Raw genomic sequence first — 21,515 nt, 5'->3', positions numbered from 1 at the left:
TCAGCTATCTGTTGGAGCAAGAACACAATTTCTCCCAAACAGTTACCAACAATGTTAGTGCCAAGTACCATATACGGATTGGTGTCATCAGGATTAGTCTCTACTACAATTAGTCCCTGGTCCTTCAGCTCCACTCTCCCCACCTTTACTGTTACATTCTTAACCCCGATTAGGTTAAGGGAGAGTCCATTTGAGGCATAAACAGAAAGATTTGGAGCTGGCGGACTTAGGTCATCCATGGACCAGAACCTCTTGTAGAGGACGTCAGGCATTATGGTTACCTGAGATCCTGTGTCCAGCACTGCGTGCGTCGGGATGCCGTCCAGCACAATGGCCAGGAAAGGTCTTCCTCCAACGAACCTGTTGTACCAGTCTGAAGGGCCTGGGGAATTTACTCCTGGGTGTCGGCCCTCGGCCCCAGGGTTTTCTTGTTTAAAGGACAATTCTGGGCAGTGTGTCCGGTCTTACGGCAGCGGTAGCAAGTAGGGTCCTTCTGTGGATGGCGCTGGTCACTGATCCTCATAGAGGGTGGTGTTGGCCTCCTCCTCCTTCGCATCCAAGGGACATCCTCAGGGCTATCGGCTAACAGGATTTTCCCTCTTTCCTCAGGCTCCGTCCGCAGCTGCAGAGCACTTAGCACAGTGGTCAGGGTTTTGTTCAACTGGCGCACTTCAGAGCGCAGACTGTCCAGCTCTCTAGGGGACGTTGCTGGAACCTTGGCTTCAGCAGCCACTGGGGAAAAGGTGGGTGTAGCAGGCACTGGGGTAGCCCCACCCTGGTAACATTGGATGGCATTTGTTTCCAGGGACTGCAGTCCTTTTATAGCCATGTCCTTAAGATTGTCAAAGGTAGCATCTGGATGATATAAGGACCACCAACGCACAGTCCTGCTCTCCTCTGGAGACCTCAGCCCCCGGACAAATTGTTCCTTCAGCATTTTGTTCTCATTTTCGATGCTGGTTGGACTAACCTGTTTCAGAGCCCGCAGGGCCCCTTGTAGACGCCAGGCGTAGTCCCGAACATTGTCCTCCGGCTGTTGAGAACAGTTGTAGAACCTCATCCTGAGGTCCGCCTCAGCATGATCCTCAAAAACAGTCTGTAGCTTTTTAAAGATTGCGGACACTGACTCCTGGTCTGCGGCTGACCATGTTTCCACTTCCCGTTCCGCAGCACCAGTCAGTTGTCCTAATACCACAGCGGCTCTCTGCTTGCCAGTCATAGAGTACATGTCCAAGATACCGCATATCTTCCGTTTGAATCCAGACAGGGTATCTGGTTTGCCGTTGTACCGGGGGAGCCACTTTGCTCCAGGAATGTACGGTAAAGTTATGGGAATGACAGGGGTTACAGGCGCTGCTGGTGGAGCGGCCGCCTCGGCCTGCCCGGCGTAGGGCGCGGGTTGGGCATCAGGGCCACCTACCTGCGCTCCGGCGTTCTGCTCTTCCTCAGACATTCTCGCGCCCCCCTAGCGAACCCGTGGCCTACCTTCGTAGTTTTCCTTCCGGTAGGCCGCAGCTCCGCAGGTGACAGTCTTCTCCAGGACCTTGCGTCGCTTGCGTCCTACGTCAGAGCATTCAGCGATGCTCCTTCCAGGACCTGGCGCTTCCTGGTTTGACGTCAAGGCGTGGGTCGTGTCCGGGGCTTCGCGTTCTTTTGCAGGTACGCCCCTTAGTTTCCCACGGTTACGCCCTTCTTCTCGCTCAGCGGCCCAACAATGGCGGCAATCTTCACCACAGTCAAAACACAGGTTTTTAATTAAAGGCGCACAGTACCCGGTGGCAACGGGCATAACACTCCGTCGTTGCAGTGGGCACGGGATCCTGTTCGCGACGCCTGGAGAGATGACTAGCCCAGAGGATGGGGATGACTCGGTACCCGGGCCTTTGCCTGGCCTTGGGGATGTCGCGGTGGTCGGCTCCCGGGCTTGTACCTTGGGGTCACTCTTTAAAAAGGGTATTGTTTGCTAATTTTATGAAAGTTTGTGACGCCACCTGTGGTTTCTGGTGAGAATCACCAGCGCTGCGCAGTACACTGAGGCCGGTGATAAGGCAGCTCGATGGTATAGCTCCCCACAGGTGGAGCTAGGCCTCAGGGCAGCTAACGGAAAGGGGATGCAGGACAGGCGAGACCCAGCCGGGTCAGAGCAAGAACAGGGTCGGACACGGTAGTCACTTCAGTACCTTTTACTGGTGGAAAATCAGGCACATCCCGGAGCACTGCAGGGTGAAGGGTGCATATCAGGATCCTCCCCAATGAGCGGTTGTAGGTCCTCCTGTTTCTTGCCTCTGCGTAGTAAGTTTCTGACCTGCATGGAGCTAGGCCTAACTTTGTCTCTGTCCTGCGCTGGCTGATCTTGTGGTAGGGCCTTTTCTTGGAGTACACACTCCTCAGCTTGCGGGGCCTATGTGTCTCCCGGCTCTGTTACGTATCAGCACTTTAGCGATCCTGGGACCTGTAGTTCTCCAGGGATTCCTGTTATGCCTTACTGGGTCGTAGAAATCCCGGTAAGCTCGGACCCGGTGTCCGGTAAATCCTTCGGGGTGAGCTGGTTAAGCTCCTCTGCCCCCTGTGTACTAACTCTCCACTCGCCTTCGGCCTCCTCGGGCCCTCACTAGGCTACTCATACTAACGGCAGCTTGCCGTGCTTCACCGATCTTATGGCGCCGGCACACCTTAGGCTCACTATTCTGAGCTACAACTGAACTGAGCTCGACTCTGTATTCAGACCTGCACTTGCTGAACTCTCCAGAGGAACCGAACTGCCTGGCTTCACCTTCCCTATTTATATCCCTAACGGGCTCCCTCTGCTGGTCTGAGGTGGAAGGTGGAGATGTGTGAATGTTTATGGGGGCCTCTTGTGGAGGATTCCATCAATGCACTCTTCTAGGATCTGTGATACCAAGCGCAGCTGGGCGTCACACCAGCACCTCCATCATTGCTTCTCCCAGCACTCCCATCATTACTCTCACCCAGCACCCCCATCACTGCGCTCTGCCAGAACCCCCATCATTTCCTCTCAGCACCCCCATCATTACTCTGTCCCAGCACCTCCATCATTGCTCTCTCCCAGCCCCACATCATTGCTCTCTCCCAGCCCCCCACCATTGCTCTGTCCCAGCACCCTCATCATTGCCCTGTCCCAGCACCCCATCATTGCTCTCTCCCAGCACCCCCATCATTGCTCTCTCCCAGCAACACGTCATTGCTCTCCCCTTCCCCACCATCCCCATCATTGCTCTCCCCAGCCCTATCAGCCCCATTATTGCTCTTCCCAGCCCCATCATTCCTCTCCCCTGCCCCATTATTGCTCTTCCCAGCCCCATTAGCCCAATCATTTCTCTCCCCAGTCCCATCATTCCTCTCTCCAGCCCCATCAGCCCCATTATTGCTCTCTCCAGCCCCATCATCCCATAATTCCTCTCCCCAGCCCCATCAACTCCATTATTCCTCTCCCCAGCCCCATCAGCCCCATTATTGCTCACCCCAGCCCCACCATCCTATCATTGCTCTCCCCAGCCCCACCCTCCCCATCATTGCTCTCCTCAGCCCCATCATTCCTCTCCCCAGCCCCATCATTGCTCTCCCTAGCCCTACCATCCCATTATTCCTCTCCTCAGCCCCATCAACCCCATTATTCCTCTCCCCAGTCCCATCATTCCTCTCCCCAGACCCATTATTGCTCTTCCCAGCCCCATTAGTCCCATTATTCCTATCCCAAGCCCCATAATTCCTCTCCCCAGCCCCATTATTGCTCTCCCCAGCCCCATGAACCCCATTATTCCTCTCCCCAGCCCCATCAGCCCTCTCTCCAGCCCCAATATTTCTCTCCCCAGCCCCATCATTGCTCTCCCCAGTCACATCAGTCCCATTATTGCTCTTCCCAGCCCCATAATTCCTCTCCCCAGCCCCACCACCCCACCATTGCTCTCCCCCCAACTCCCCTCCCCAGCATTTCAGTAAAGAAAAAACAAAAAAAAAACAACTTACTTCAGCTCGCTCCCCTGCAGCAGAATCCTTCCGGTTGCCGACAACTTTCTTCCTGACCCAGGCGTGCGCTGCATGATGACGTCATCAAGCTGCGCGCGCCTGGGTCAGGGAGGAAGCAGAGGATGAACCCTCCAGCTCAGCTGCTATTCAGCCTCCTGACAGCAGCGGAGGTGCAGGGATCGCTACCTGACCGCCGCGTGCAGGGAACAGCTGCACCTTGCAGGCCCCTTGGTGCAGCTGCATGGTGGGGACCCGGCGCAGCTGCACTGGCGGCGGTATGTCCACCCCTGGACTGCTACGGGGCCCCCCGGCTCATGGGCCCCATATCAGTCGTGTGGTCTGCCGCCATTGGCGGTACGCCACTGGCGTGCAATATTATTCGGCCCCCTTGAGTTAATACTTTGTAGGGCCACCTTTTGCTGCGGTTACAGTTGCAAGTCGCTTGGGGTATGTCTCTATCAGTTTTGCACATCGAGAGGCTGAAATTCTTGCCCATTCTTCCTTGCAAAACAGCTCGAGCTCATTGAGGTTGGATGGAGGGTGTTTGTGAACAGCAGTTTTCAGCTCTTTCCACAGATTCTCGATTGGACTCAGGTCTGGACTTTGACTTGGCCATTCTAACACCTGGATACGTTTATTTTTAAACCATTCTATTGTAGATTTTGCTTTATGTTTGGGATCATTGTCTTGTTGGAAGATAAATCTCCATCCCAGTCTCAGATCTTTTGCAGACTCCAACAGGTTTTCTTCCACAATGGTCCTGTATTTGGCTCCGTCCATCTTCCCATCAATTTTAGCCATCTTCCCTGTCCCTGCTGAAGAAAATCAGGCCCAAACCATGATGCTGCCACCACCATCTTTGACAGTGGGGATGGTGTTTTGAGGGTGATGAGCTGTGTTGCTTTTACGAAAAACATATCGTTTTGCATTGTGGCCAAAAAGTTTGATTTTGGTTTCATCTGACCAGAGCACATTATTCCACATGTTTGGTGTGTCTCCCCGGTGGCTTGTGGCAAACTTCAAAAGAGACTTTTTAGGGATATCTTTGAGAAATGGCTTTCTTCTTGCCACTCTTCCATAAAGGCCAGATTTGTGCAGTGTACAACTGATTGTTGTCCTATGGACAGACTCTCCCACCTCAGCTGTAGATCTCTGCAGTGATCATGGGCCTTTTGGCTGCATCTCTGATCAGTCTTCTCCTTGTTCGAGATGAAAGTTTAGAGGGACGGCCGGGTCTTGGTAGATTTGCAGTGGTCTGATACTCCTTCCATTTCAATATGATCGCTTGCACAGTGCTCCTTGAGATGTTTAAAACTTGGGAAATCTTTTTGTATCCAAATCCGGCTTTAAAGTTTGCCACAACAGTATCTCAGACCTGCCTGGTGTGTTCCTTGGTCTTCATGATGCTTTCTGCACTTGAAACAGAACCCTGAGACTATCACAGAGGAGGTGCATTTATACGGAGACTTGATTACACACAGGTGAATTCTATTTATCATTACCAGTCATTTAGGACAACATTGGATCATTCAGAGATCCTCACTGAACTTCTGGAGTGAGTTTGCTGCACTGAAAGTACAGGGGCCGAATAATATTGCACGCCCCACTTTTCAGTTTTAAATTTGTTTAAAAAGTTTAAAATATCCAATAAATTTCATTCCACTTCACGATTGTGTCCCACTTGTTGATTCTTCCCAAAAAAATTTGAATTTTATATCTTTATGTTTGAAGCCATAAATGTGGCAAAAGGTAGAAAAGTTCAAGGGGGCCAAATACTTTCACAAAGCACTGTATGTCCTCCCATCATGGCCCCACGTGTCTCCATCCTGCCCCCTACATGTGTCCATCATGCCCCTATATGTCCTCTCATTCTTGCCCCACGTCTCTGACTCGCCCCCTGGGCCATGGGGTACTCGTAGCCGGGCCGGTCGTAGCTAGGGGAGATGTCACAGTGGTGGTGACCCGGTCCGTGACCCAGGGCGGTCAATAAAAGGGATTATTTCCTCGGGATTTATAGTTTTTATATAATGTTCGTGACGGCACCTGTGGTATGCGGCTACAGTCATATGAAAAAGTTTGGGCACCCCTATTAATCTTAAGCTTAATGTTTTATAAAAATTGGTGTTTTTGCAACAGCTATTTCAGTTTGATATATGTAATAACTGTTGGATACAGTAATGTTTCTGCCTTGAAATGAGGTTTATTGTACTAACAGAAAATGTGCAATCTGCATTCAAACAAAATTTGACAGGTGCATAAGTATGGGCACCTCACCAGAAAAGTGACATTAATATTTAGTAGATCCTCCTTTTGCAAAAATAACAGCCTCTAGTCGCTTCCTGTAGCTTTTAATGAGTTCCTGGATCCTGGATGAAGGTATTTTTGACCATTCCTCTTTACAAAACAATTCCAGTTCAGTTAAGTTTGATGGTCGCCGAGCATGGACAGCCTCTTCAAATGATCCCACAGATGTTCAATGATATTCAGGTCTGGGGACTGGGATGGCCATTCCAGAACATTGTAATTGTTCCTCTGCATGAATGCCTGAGTAGATTTGGAGCGGTGTTTTGGATCATTGTCTTGCTGAAAGATCCATCCACTGCGTAACTTCAACTTTATCACTGATTCTTGAACACTATTGCCAAGAATCTGCTGATACTGAGTGGAATCCATGCGTCCCTCAACTTTAACAAGATTCCCAGTGCCGGCATTGACCACACAGCCCCAAAGCATGATGGAACCTCCACCAAATTTTACTGTGGGTAGCAAGTGTTTTTCTTGGAATGCTGTGTTTTTTTGCCACCATGCATAACGCCTTTTTGTATGACCAAACAACTCAATCTTGGTTTCATCAGTCCACAGGACCTTCTTCCAAAAAGAAATAGGCTTCTTCAAATGTGCTTTTGCATACCTCAGCCGACTCTGTTTGTGCGTACTTGCAGAAACGGCTTCTTTCGCATCACTCTCCCATACAGCTTCTCCTTGTGCAAAGTGCGTTGTATAGTTGACCGATGCACAGTGACACCATCTGCAGCAAGTTGATGCTGCAGCTCTCTGGAGGTGGTCTGAGGATTGTCCTTGACTGATCTCACCATTCTTCTTCTCTGCCTTTCTGATGTTTTTCTTGTCCTGACACTTCTGGCCTTAACAAGAACTGTCCCTATGTTCTTCCATTTCCTTACTATGTTCCTCACAGTGGAAACTGACAGGTTAAATCTCTGAGACAGCTTTTTGTATCCTTCCCCTGAACAACTATGTTGAATAATCTTTGTTTTCAGATCATTTGACAGTTGTTTTGAGGAGCCCATGATGCCACTCTTCAGAGGAGATTCAAACAGGAGAACAACTTGCAAGTGGCCACTTTAAGTAGCTTTTCTCATGATTGCATACACCTGGCTATAAAGTTCAAAGCTCAATGAGGTTACAAAACCAAAAAAAGTGCTTTAGTAAGTCAGTAAAAAGTAGGCAGGAGTATTTAAAACAAGAAAATGATAAGGGTGCCCATACTTATGCACCGGTCAAATTTTGTTTGAATGCAGATTGCACATTTTCTGTTAGCACAATAAACCTCATTTCAAGGCAGAAACATTACTGTGTCCAACAGTTATTACATATATCAAACTGAAATAGCTGTTGCAAAAACACCAATTTTTATAAAACATTAAGCTTAAGATTAATAGGGGTGCCCAAACTTTTTCATATGACTGTATATGAAGCTGCCGCTGCGGAGCAGGTCCTCTGGAGCTGTTGTTAATGCAGCAGAGTTGGTTTGGCTCTCCACAGGTAAAGCTTAGCTCCAGAGCAGTGTAGATGTTATAGCTGTTGTAGATGATGCTGGGCAGTATAGTGCAGGTGATGACGCAGATAATAATCACAGAGACAGTAAGGTGCAGTCCTCAGGGTTTACTCACAGTTTCTTAGACTTCCAGTTACCAGTATTAGAGTAACTTCCCACGGCGTCCTGTGCTTACTCAGGGAGGGGTTCAGCAAACTCCCAGGTCTCTCCGGAGTACGTAACGAGACCCCCTTCTGTGTGTTCCTTCTGGCCGGCTCCCTGCACCTCACACCCAGTGTCTCAGGCCAGTGGCCGCGGACCTTGTCGGGCAACGTCTTCTCTGTCCCCTGGGTCCTCTGTGGCCACCTTTCTGGTGATTAGATGTGGCTTTTGGCTGCAGTACCTGAAATACTGCAGCCTCAGGTTTCCTAGTTGAGGCTTAAAGAACTCTGCTAGTTTAGGGGCCGGTCCCCTCTGTGCGACCTTACCCCTCCACCTCCTGGTAGATTCGGGAGTACGGGTGGCCTCCAGCACTACCTGTACCCCTGGGGTCCCTTCCACATTCCTGGAGCCTTTATCCTGCTCCTCTCCTCCTCAGTCTGCCCTGGGCCTCTCCCTAGGCCCTCCTCCTGAGCAGATTCCTGCTCCCTCTACTTCACCTCTCAAACTCCACAGACTGGAACCCTTCTAGATGGTTCCATCCCTTTTTATACTACTTCTTTCAATGCTCCCCTGAACTTCTTCCTCCACCCACACCAACTACATGGTTCCCCCTACTTTGGTTCCCCCCACTCCAACCAGGGACAGGGCTCAGCAGGAGAGAGACGCATCTTGCCCCTCCTGCTGGTCTGGAGTAGTGTAGTGTTGGATGCAGGTGTTAGGGTCCCGGGCTGTACTCCTTCCTTACCTGAGAGTGAGATACCACACCTCTGGGAGAGACGCAGTACCTCTGTGGCGACTGAACCCTCAGGGGCGCTAAATCTTCATAATGCCTCCATATATGTCCTCTCATCCTGGCCCCACATGTCTCCATCATGCCCATATATATGTCCTCTCATTCTTGCCCCACACGTCTCCATCATACCCTAATATATGTCCTCTCATCCTGGCCGCACATGTCTTCATCATGTCCCCATATATGTCCTCTCATCTTGCACCCACATGTCTTCATCATGCATTCTCATATATCCTGTCATCCTGCCCCACATGTTTCCATCATGCCCCCATATATATGTCCTCTCATCATTGCCACCCACGTCTCTATCCTGCCGCCCCCGCCATATTGCGGATTTCAGTATGAAAAAAAAAAAAAGTTTCTCCTTACCTGGCCACGGTCCAGCGGCAACCTTTTCATAAAACATTTGAGGCGCCGGCAAGACTACGCATGACAGTGACGTAATACACCAGCGACATGCGTACTGACTACAGTTGCAGGCCTCTGATTGACTGGCGGCTCCTATTGCTGTGCAGGAAGAGGGTCCCACGACGCACATTCAGATAATGAGCGAGCCGCAGTCTACTACCCTTTGGACCCGGGCCGAGCCCTATACGCCAGTAAGATAGGTACCCTTTAAAAGGAGTCTGTCAGCACAAAATGGTTGTTCAAAGAATACAAAGTACAGGTGCTTTGTGCACCCTCAGCATGGCCAAAGAGTTCAGTGCACCTTTCCACCTAGTAGTTTGCCTCTATCTCTACCACCCCTTCTTTCATTAACAGCTCTAACTTTATAGATAGGGGAAAAGCAAGTAGGGGGTAAGGAGCAATTAGATGTTGGGTCACGCCATGAGCACCTGTACTTGGTTTGAACAGTCATTATGTGCTGACAGAGTCCCATTAAAGTGTTCAGTTTTCCTGAAGTGCTGCAAGAAGTTCAAAGAAGCATTACAATAATATCCATTGAAATCAATGAGCCATTTGTGTAATGCTTGGGAATGCTAATAATTGGATGGAAGAAATTCTCTATCAAGTCAGACTGCAGTCTAAGGTTTTTTGTTTTTGTTTTTCTAATGGACATTTTTGAAGCACTTTTTTTTAGCTAAATGAATGTATTTTGGGTTATAGGGTTTGAGAAAAATGTTGGATCATTTGGCTTATACAGCCTCTGTGAATCACTGTGCATAGGTGGCTGCAGAATTAATAAACAGTGAATCTGTGTGACGCTCGCAGCCCTCCCTGGGAAATGGGGTACTCAGAGCCGGGTCAGATGTTGGGGGGGAAGCAGTCGTGGCCTGGACATGGTCCGTGCCCAGGGCCGTCACATTAAAAAAAGGGTGGTACGGGCTATCAGGGTTGAGTGGTTGCTATCGACTACGCCGCCTGTGGTACCTGGTGAAGACCACCAGCGCTGCAGCAGTCCTCTGAGGCGGGATGTTGTGGCAGCCGTCGTTGATACTACTCCCCACAGGCGGAGCAGGGCCTCAGGGCAGCGACAGGGATGGAGGGGGTTGTAGTGTAGGTCTGGTGCTGTTAGAACCTTGCTGTTAGGTTTTTTTTTTCCTTTGCTGGTCACATGACCTTGTTGGCCTATTTAATCCTGCTCCGCCCTTCTGGCTTTGCTGGACTTCATTGTATATCTACTTTCTAGCTAGCCTGTGCTCTGTATCTAACTCTGTTAGTTTGCTTGGTCTACGGACCTCTATGTTCTATCTATTTTGTTTGTTCGTCTGTCTGCTACTATTTCTGTTAGGAGGTGTCCCATATTCCTCCCAGTCCTTAGTACTTGTAGGGATTCCCTCCCCACATCTATAGGTCTTCGTACAGACTAGATTAGGACTTTAGCAGGTCTGATCGCAGGATCAGGTTCCCTGTTACATCGTAGGGATTCAGCTGAGTCTTATAGTAGGGACAGATCTCCTCTCTTTCCTTAGCTTTGGTAGCAGAACATAACAGTAAGTCCAGCCTGCAAATTCTCTAAGGAAAGATTTTTTTTTTTTTTGTTCCATCATGGTGTCGGTTCAGGATTTGGCTAAACACCTGCAGGGACTCTCTCTGGAAGTGGCCGAGCTCCGTCAGCACGTGAGTAACTGTCCTGGAGCATATTTCTTGGAGCCTAAGGTATGTTTGCCGGATTTATTTTTTGGTGAACATCGAGAATTTTTTTCATTTAAAAATGCTTGCTTATTGTATTTTCGTTTGAGACCCAAGTCCTCTGGGGATGAATCCCAGCGCGTAGGGTTCATAATGTCACTTTTGCGCAAAGAGCCTCAGGAGTGGGCCTTTTCTTTGCAACCTAGTGATACATGCTTCAGATCAGTGGATAGTTTTTTTTCTGCTTTAGGACTATTATATGATGATCCTGACTGTGTGGCATCAGCTGAGACTGAGTTGAGACGTTTAAAACAAGGATCAGGTAATGTCGAAAAATATTGTACTCATTTTCGTCGTTGGTCCACTCAAACAGGGTGGAACGATTCTGCTCTGAAAAGTCTATTTCTTGCTGGGCTCAGTGAAAGGGTTAAAGACCTGCTAATTGCTTATCCTACACCTGAGGATTTGCAACAGGCTATGCAATTAGCTATACGGGTGGATAGAAGACTGCGTGCTAGGGTTAATGAGAGCAAATCCTCTGCTATGTCAGTTTCTGGTTATGATAATGTGTGTACTAACAGTGGTGAACCGATGGAGATTGGATCGGTGGCACCTCGCTCTCAAGAAAAAGACCGTCGTTTTTCGCAAGGCTTGTGTTTCTATTGCGGAAAATCTGGTCATTTGATTAAAGGCTGTGAGCTTCGTATGAAGAAAGAAAAAAAAATGGTCAGTCACGCCCGTATTGCCTGTTTAAATTCCAAGGGTATATTTTTAGCTGCTTCCACGATTGCTCAGGAAAAATTAATGGAATTTCGGGTGTTTGTTGATTGCGGGTCTACACTGAATGTAATTGATGGGGGATTCGTGGAAAAACTCAATTTAAAACCTGAACCTTTGTCATCCCCCATTGCTGTGGTTTCTGTGGATGGTTCCCCTTTGAAGAATATTACTCTCAAGGTCAGTGAATTTCCTCTCACTATTAATGGTGTTCACCATGAGAAATTGGATTTGGTAGTGTTGAATAACTTGCCTTCTCCAGTAATATTGGGTTTGCCCTGGTTAAAATTTCACAATCCTGTACTGGATTGGTCTACCAGTGAAATTAAATCCTGGAGCCATAAATGTTATGACAAGTGTTGTAACGGGCGTATTGCAGCTTTGGATAGGGGAGAATTGCCTGTTCCTATTCAGGATTTTTGGAGAGTTTTTTCTGAGAAGGAATCGCAGGTTTTGCCTCCCCATAGAGACTATGATTGTTCTATTGAATTTGTCCCTGGAGCGACTCTTCCTAAAAGTCGTTTATTTAACCTTACTATTCCTGAGAGGAAGGCTTTGGAGGAATACATACAGACAAGTTTGGCCGCCGGTCACATTAGGCCCTCTAAGTCTCCTGTGGCGGTTGGATTTTTTTTTGTAAAAAAAAAGGACGGCGGTTTACGTCCTTGTCTGGATTTTCGTGAGATCAACAAAATTACGGTACGCAATCCTTACCCACTGCCATTGATTCCTGATCTGTTTAACCAGTTATTGGGGGCCAAGTGGTTCTCTAAAATTGACCTTAAGGGGGCATACAATCTGTTGCGCATGAAGGAGGGTGATAAATGGAAGACTGCTTTTAACACTCCTGTGGGTCATTTTGAGAATCTGGTTATGCCTTTTGGTCTTACTAATGCTCCTGCATTTTTTCAGAATCTGATTAATGACATCCTTAGACCTTTGATCGGTAAAAATGTGGTTGTGTATTTGGATGACATTTTGATTTATTCGCCAGATCTGGAGTCTCATTGGCGGAGCGTGCGTGAGGTATTACAGTTATTAATGGACAATTCGCTTTTTGCTAAGCTGGAGAAATGTGAGTTCGCTGTACAGAGAATTAGTTTTTTGGGCTACATTATCTCCAGCAAAGGTTTTGAGATGGATCCGGTTAAGGTTCAGGCTGTGCAGGAATGGCCTAGGCCTATTGGTTTGAAATCGACACAGAGGTTTTTGGGTTTCGCCAATTACTACAGAAAATTCATAAAAAATTTTTCTAGTATTGTCAAACCTCTGACTGATCTCACCAGGAAAGGTGCTGATGCGGTTCAGTGGTCTTCTGAGGCCATTGAAGCTTTTGTGTATCTCAAGGAGAGGTTCACCTCTGCTCCCATCCTTATGCAGCCTGATGTTACTAGGCCGTTTTTGGTTGAGGTTGATGCTTCCTCTGTGGCGGTTGGCGCAGTATTGTCTCAGGATAACGGGGATGGATTACATCCCTGTGCCTTTTTTTCAAAAAAATTTTCGGAGACTGAACTGAATTACGATATTGGTAATCGGGAATTATTGGCTATTAAACTCGCATTTGAACACTGGCGCCACTTCTTGGAAGGTGCGGAATTTCCCGTTCAGGTTCTTACGGATCATAAAAATCTGATATATCTTGATGCTGCCAAGCGCCTGAATGCCCGTCAGGCTAGGTGGGCACTGTTTTTCTCGCGGTTTAATTTCTCCGTTACTTACATCCCTGGTACTAAGAATGTTAAGGCGGATGCCTTGTCTCGCAGTTTTTCTCCCATAGTCGGTGCTGAGAAAGAGGAAAACATTTTACAAGAAGGTGTTGTGATAGCTGCTTTAGACTCCGTTTTGGAAGATGAGATTCTTAAAGCTCAGGAGAATGCCCCATCTAACACTCCTCATGGGAGGTTGTTTGTGCCTGAGACCTTTAGGAGAGATTTGTTTGTTGAGTGTCACGAATCTCGGTTGGCAGGTCATCCCGGAATCTCTGAGACCAAGAGACTGGTGGGTCGCAGTTTTTGGTGGCCTGGATGGCAGAAGGAAGTCATTAAGTGGGTGCGCCAATGTACTATATGTGCTAGATCTAAGTCCTCACATACTCCTGCTGCGGGGTTGCTTTGTCCTTTGGAGGTCCCCAGTGCTCCTTGGACACATTTGGCTATGGACTTTATAACTGACCTTCCCCCCTCTGAGGGTTTTACTGTCATCTGGGTGATCGTGGACCGTTTTAGCAAGATGTGTCACTTGGTTCCCTTCGTCAAACTGCCCTGCACTAAAACTCTCGCTAAGGCCTTTGTCAAGGAAATTGTCAGACTTCATGGCGTTCCTACTGACATTGTTTCTGATAGGGGTCCTCAGTTCGTGGCTCGTTTTTGGCGTGCCTTTTGTGACAGGTTGGGAATTCATTTGTCGTTTTCGTCCGGATATCATCCTGAATCTAATGGCCAGACAGAAAGGAAAAACCAGGATGTTGAGCAGTTCTTGCGTTGTTTTGTGGCAGACAATCAAGAGGGGTGGTCTGAGTTTCTGCCACTTGCCGAATTTGCTCTGAACAATCATACATCTTCTTCTGCTGGTTGTTCGCCTTTTTTTTGTTGTTCTGGGAGACATCCGTCGTTTGGGTCGTTCTCCAAGTTGGGATCTGCCGTGCCTGAGGAGGAGAATTTTTCCGGTGATTTGGAAAGAGTTTGGACGGATGTGCGTGGTAATCTTCAGGAGGCCAACAGAAAATCTAAAGACTACTTTGATAGGAAACGACAGGAGGTTTTGTTCGCTGTTGGTGACATGGTTTGGTTGTCCTCTAGGAATCTGCGGTTGAGGATTCCTTCTAAGAAATTGGGTCCCAAGTTTGTAGGGCCCTTTAAGGTGCTTCAGGTTGTCAACCAATCTGCTGTTAGGTTGGAGGTTCCTACCTCCTGGAGAATTAATCCGGTCTTTCATGTCTCTCTGTTAAAAAAAGCTGTTGTGTCGGATGGTGACGCCTCTGCCTCTGTTCCTCCGGTGGTGGAGGACGGGGAATATGAAATTTCTCGCATCCTTGACTCTAGACGGTATAGAGGTAGTTTGCAGTATCTTGTGGCCTGGAAAGGTTTCGGACCCGAGGATAACTCTTGGGTGAGGTCAGATGATGTTTCCGCGTCCAGACTTATCAGAGCGTTTCACAGGAGATTTCCTGATAAGCCTGGTCCTAGGGGATCCGGAGGATCCTCTTAGAAGGGGGGGTACTGTTAGAACCTTGCTGTTAGGTTTTTTTTTCCTTTGCTGGTCACATGACCTTGTTGGCCTATTTAATCCTGCTCCGCCCTTCTGGCTTTGCTGGACTTCATTGTATATCTACTTTCTAGCTAGCCTGTGCTCTGTATCTAACTCTGTTAGTTTGCTTGGTCTACGGACCTCTATGTTCTATCTACAGACTAGATTAGGACTTTAGCAGGTCTGATCGCAGGATCAGGTTCCCTGTTACATCGTAGGGATTCAGCTGAGTCTTATAGTAGGGACAGATCTCCTCTCTTTCCTTAGCTTTGGTAGCAGAACATAACAGGTGCTACGTGGTGCAGTGCAGTGCAGAAATAAAGAGTCCAGAGGCCATAGGGGTCGACTTCCAGGGTTTTTACTCACGTTGGAGAGAACAGCTGCAAGGCTTCTCCCTGCTCCTCACGGAGTTCTGCGGTCACCAGGGACGGGGGTCCGACAACCTCTGAGTAATTCAAGTGCTTAATCAGGACCCCGCACCAGAGTGTTCCAAGACTTCAGACCGAGTCCTCTCCTGTCTGTGTGTGTGTAGATAGGCCGGGTCTCCCTCTGGACTACGCTCAGAAAAAGGGTACGGGTGGCAGCTCCGCTCCATCCGTTACCCGGTGGGATCCTCTGGGCCTGCCGGGCTTCCCTGACTAGGATGTAGAGTAGCAAAGTCAGGTGTCGGGGGCCGGTACCCCTCTTGCAGCCGGAATCGCTCTGACTAGGCCAAAATAGCGAGGACAGGTGGCGTATACCGCTCCATCTGCATCCCCCTGGGATCCTTTTGCGGTGGAGCTACACTCATAAGCTCCAGGCCTTCTTGGTTATGGTCCTTGACCGGGTTTGAGACATTTGTTTACTCCAACCTGCCCCTTCGACTCAAGGCCAGGGTACGAGGGCCGTGTCTCCATCTGCTGCAGGTTCACCCAGAGGCCACGTTCAGGGATGGAGATCAAAGAACCATGAGCCCAAGATGGCTGTTTATTAAATATGAAACATTAAGTGTAAACTAGATGTACGTCCTCCACCCTCACCCACTACATGGTTCCCCCTATCTTTTGGTTCCCCAGTCTCCCAATTTCCAGTAGGGGCAGCACCTAGTGCTTACTAGCCCCCTCTGGTGGGAGAAGTGTGGTGTTGAATGTGGAGGTGGGGTCCTGACCATTGCACCTTTCTTACCTCGAAGGAGGACCACCACACCCCATTGAAGAGGTGCAGCATCCCTGTGGCGGTCAAACCCTCAGGGGCGCCACATCTGTCAGTGAGCTTCTTCAGATGATAGGATCTGTCACTTGTCCTGAAGATTGTCTAAGTTGATTTATGACCAGTTGAAATTTCAAATTAATGTGGTTATAAATCAACTTAGAAGAGGGTTCAAGAGATTAAAAATAAGGCTTGCAAACTCTGCAGTCAGTATGAACTGTTAACTTGTACTACAGCCAGCATAGCTATGTACTGTGCTACACAGAAGCTGTAAAAAATATCAGAAAATCAGACAATAGACATAATTATAAGAAAACTCTTGAGCAATATTGCCATCTGTAGCATGCGAATCGGCATACAAAATACTCCCTGAGGGAATAGTGATAACCTTTGTGCGTGTTTAGCTGCATTGAGCAGCAGGGTTTTTAGGTGGTCCGGTAACGCTAGACAAAATCCTGAAATTCAGCTCTATCAGGAGCTCCACTTCAAAATCTAGAGCAAGTTCAGGTCTGTATATAGAGGAGCAGAATAAATCTGCAGTCAATTTTATGTAGGTGTGCACAATGGAGGCAGTTGTAAAAATAATTTGCAGCATCTAATAGTAATATTTTTGTACAAAATCAGAGCCTTTGTTTGTTTTTTTTATTTATTCTGCTTTACGTTTGCTTTTTGTGCTCTAGGAGCTTGGTGTAAATAGATTTATATTGCGGCGAGGGCATCTGTACAGAGCGAGCTGTCAATCAAAGTGTTGTCGCTTGCTTACAGCCGCCACTCTCAGTGCTGTGAATGGTGACCCAAGCGGCTACATGCACTCCTGTATCACTGAAAGCCAGTGGCTGCCAGGAGGAATAAAGTTCATTTTCTCCCGGTAGTCGCTCTTGAAACGCAACGGATGAAACGCATTGTAAAGCTAATAACCTACAGATTTGTAGTAGAGGTGGAGGCGATGGTCTGCTCCTGACACTCTAAAGGGTTAAATGTGTGCTTCTAAAGGTAGAACTCTCTGGGGCTGCAGTTTAGCCTAGGTAGGCTTATCTGTAATGGCCAGCCCAGTAGAGGGGGAACTGAGTGTTAGAGTCAAGTGAAGGAAGTGACAGTCAGTTGGTAGTGAGAGGTGACAAGCAGAAGGCTCGAGTAAAGTGCTGCTATGGACAACGTGGGCCTAGAATCCCGCGTAGTTTATTGCCAGAGAACCACTTCACATGAGTCCCCTTCCCGGCCTGGGAACCTCAAGATAGATGTTGGGCTTGGGGACACATTCTGTCTGCGAAGCTGCAGAAGATATAGGACTCAAACTCTCAGAGGTGGAGTGAGATGGAATCCAGATATACTGCCAGTGGTGGTGAAGAATCCCTAGGGCTAGAGAAGTTAGCAGATGGGATGCTCTACCTAAATTGGAAACCAGGGCTGGAGCTGTGTCTGGTACCGGTGGGAGAGATGACAACCTGTTGGGCCTTATCCTTTACACCTGCCTGTAAATACTAAAAATACTGCCAGTCACCAAGTAAAAGTTTGGTTGCTTTTATGAACCTTGTGTCCCCTGGATTGATTGCTGCCCTGGTTCCAGAAGAGGAATTCCTGGAGTCAAAAGAGGCCTGCAGGCCAGAAGTAAGTGGGAAACACCACATACACAGCACCACACCAGGACGGGGACACATTTTGTCTGTAGGGTGCCAGAGCGAGCAGGGGCAGCAGCTAGCGCACGACTACCTCATTAGGGCACCTTACAGATTAACACTGTATCTGCATGTTAATAGCATATAGGGACATGACAGATTCCCTTTAAGCCTCACAAAGGCCCTTAAAAGTATAAAATTGCATGCTATTTTCTGTTTTACAATATTGCGCGTAATAAAAGTCACCTTTTCAACTACCATTTTGCAGCATGAGAGCATGTATCATCATATATCACCCTGGAATTTATAAAAAAAAAAAACTATACACTAAACAGGTAATAGCTATGTCAGTGTGGGTCCTTGTGTGTTCGTTAAACACTGGCTCCAAGATTGAAGCCAAGACTGGAGTTGTAGATTCTCTTAGTCTATGGCACTATCAATACTGTGATAGCCATGCACAGTACTGCGCTCCAGTCTTGTCAGTGCTATAGGCTTAGAATAGAGTTGGTCACATGTTCCAATCAGCTCCTCCATGCCATACTAGGCAACCAGAAGAAAACCAAGGTAGAAAATGGTCAAAAGCCCCCCCCTTTTCTGGTGATCCTTACTGCAGCTCACCTCTATTCATCTACTATATAATTGTCTTATCCGGTCTGTCTGTCTGTCTGTCTTTCTATCTGTCTGTCTGTCCTGGAAATCCCGCGTCGCTCATTGGTCCGGCAGCGGCCAATCAGCGCCGCGGGATTTCTGAAAAAAGATGGCGGCCGTTAGCGGCTCATCTGCGGGACGGAGCTCAGCGGCGATGCAGCCGGGAGATGAGCGCCGCGAGGCGCTCATCTCCCGGCCGGTAACAGCAGAAGGACCTCGACCGCCGGACCCATCTGCGGGATGGAGATGCAGCCGGGAGATGACCAGCGCGAGGCAGTCATCTCCCGGCCTGTAGCAGCGGAAGGACCGCCGGCGTCGCTGACCTCCATGCGAAAGGGAGGACCGGGGAGCGCTGGCCGCGACCAATCGCCGATCTTGGCGCCACATTTAAACACCGCTGTGCTGATTGGTCGCAGACGCTACTTAAAAGTGGCGCCCAAATCGGTGATTGGTCGCGCCCAGCGTTGGCGACCAATCAGCACAGCGGTGTTTAAATGTGGCGCCAAGATCGGTGATTGGTCGCGGCCAGCGCCAGCGACCAATCAGCGATTTTTAATACAAATGTCCGGACCTTTGTAACACCATGCGGATACTGTGGGAACATCAGCGGCTAGGGTGTGAAGGGAGGACCGGGGAGCGGCGCTGCGGGTCGGGATACTTCTGCTGCGAGCGCCCGCTCATGTCCCGGGTTCTCGCAGCGGAAGTATCCGCACAGGCAGCGCCGTTGACATCCATGCGGCTAGGGTGTCAAGGGAGGACCGGGGAGCGGCGATGACATCCAATTGGTCGAGGCCGCTATTTAAAAGTGCCGCACAAATCGGTGATTGGTCGCGGTCTTGGCCCGCGACCAATCACTGATCTTGCCGCAAAAGTTAAACATTACTGTGCTGATTGGTCGCGGACACTGCCCGCGACCAATCACCGATTTGGGCACCACATTTAAATATCGGCCGCAACCAATCACCGATCTTGGCTCCACATTTAAACACCGCTGTGCTGATTGGTCGCGGACGCTATTTAAATGTGGCGCCAAAATCGGTGATTGGTCGCGCCCAGCGTCGGCGACCAATCAGCACAGCGGTGTTTAAATGTGGCGCCAAGATCGGTGATTGGTCGCGGCCGATATTTAAATGTGCCGCCCAAATCGGCGATTGGTCGCGGGCAGCACCAGCGACCAATCAGCGATTTTTAATACAAATGTCAGGACCTTTGTAACACCATGCGGATACTGTGGGGACATCAGCGGCTAGGGTGTGAAGGGAGGACCGGGGAGCGGCGCTGCGGGTCGGGATACTTTTGGAAGTGCATTGAGGTGAAGGGTACATTGCTGGAAAAGGAAGAAAAAAAACAAAACTCTTTAAATCTCTTAGTTTGCGAGTGTGAACGAGCTGCGTGTGTCCGGAGCGTAAGTGCGAACGAAAGTAAGTGTGTGACTTGTTTTTCAGTGACTTTGGATTCAGGGAGTTTGGAAGGGAGGACTTTGGACTGAATTGCTGACTGTATTTCATTCTTTCTTTACTTTACTTTTTGCTTAATTAATCCACCTGACCTACTTATCTGATTCCCCCGTCCATACTTGATACTTAACTGATCCCCCGCCGATATCTAATTGATACACTTGCACATCCCTAATTGATCCCCGTCCATACACCTATATATAAATAATTGTGTTTTGTACTTGTATATATATACTGACTGTATCCCCATATTTAGAATGACGTCCATTTTGGCCGGAGCCGTGCAGTGTACATCTTGCGCAATGTATGCATTCCGTGAGCAACCGCTCGAGGATCCATACTGCTGCGAGAGATGTGAGCATATCGTGCACTTGGAAGCCCAAATTCTGGATCTAAGTGCTCAGATAGCGGTACTGAGGAGCATCGACAACATGGAACGGAGTTTGCTGCTCACCGAGCAGACACTCAATGGGTCAATACTGGGGGTGGAGCATAGAGGGGAAGTGCAGGCTGAACAGGCAGGGAGCTGGATAACAGTTAGGAGGGATAGAGGGAAGAAGTATAGGAAGGCTGGTTCAGAACCGGCATTATTGGAGCACGACAGATCCTCTGATCTCCGGGGGAGTGTATGCTCCAGTAATGAGGGGGAGGGGGGAAGTGTAGGGCAGGCAAGACAGGTTCTGGTAGTGGGTGACTCTATTATTAGGGGGACAGACAGGGCAATCTGTCACAAAGACCGGGATCGCCGAACGGTGTGCTGCCTCCCTGGCGCTCGAGTCCGGCACATCGCGGATCGGGTTGACAGGTTACTGGGTGGGGCTGGCGAAGACCCAGCAGTCATGGTCCACATCGGCACCAATGACAAAGTGAGTGGTAGATGGAGGGTCCTTAAAAATGATTTCAGGGACCTAGGTAGGAAGCTTAGGGCAAGGACCTCCAAGGTAGTTTTCTCAGAAATACTACCAATCCCGCGAGCCACACAGGAGCGCCAACGGGAAGTTAGGGAGGTGAATAAGTGGCTAAAGAGTTGGTGCAAGGCAGAAGGGTTTGGGTTCATGGAGAACTGGGCCGACTTCGCGGTCGGCTACAGGCTCTACCGTAGGGACGGGCTGCACCTCAATGGGGAGGGTGCAGCGGTGCTGGGGAAGAAGATGGCTAATAGGTTGGAGGAGTTTTTAAACTAGAGATGGGGGGGGGGGAACCAAGGAAATAGGTGGGATGTGAGGCAAGCAATGGGGAAGGGGAGAAGTGAATATAATGAGGGTGGAGAGGGGGGTGGGGATAGTACAGTTAGATCGTTAGAGAAGAATAGGATGCTAAATAACCCCAACGTTTTATCTTGCATGCTGACCAACGCAAGAAGCCTGACCAATAAGGCGGATGAGCTGCAGGCGCTTATATCGGAGGAGAGGTATGACATCGTAGGTATAACAGAGACTTGGCTAGACGATAGCTACGACTGGGCGGTAAATTTATTAGATTATAGTTTATTTAGAAGGGACCGGAAACAGGGGAAAGGCAGAGGAGTCTGCTTATATGTAAAGTCATGTCTAAAACCCAGACTAAGGGAAGATATAGGAGAGGGAGAAGAGGGGGTCGAGTCCATGTGGGTAGAGATAGAGGGAACTAAAAATAATAATAAAATATTACTGGGGGTCTGCTATAAGCCACCAAATATAACAGAGGAGAATGAGAATCTGCTATTAGGACAAATAGACAAAGTAGCAAAACATAATGAAGTGATTGTAATGGGGGATTTCAACTACCGGATATTGACTGGGAAACAGAAACCT

The sequence above is a fragment of the Phyllobates terribilis genome, unplaced genomic scaffold (genome assembly GCF_046119375.1).
Source record: "Phyllobates terribilis strain yellow unplaced genomic scaffold, ASM4611937v1 Scaffold_10__3_contigs__length_209671492, whole genome shotgun sequence".
Lineage (NCBI taxonomy): Eukaryota > Metazoa > Chordata > Amphibia > Anura > Dendrobatidae > Phyllobates > Phyllobates terribilis.
Note: the sequence above shows the minus strand (reverse complement) of the source record.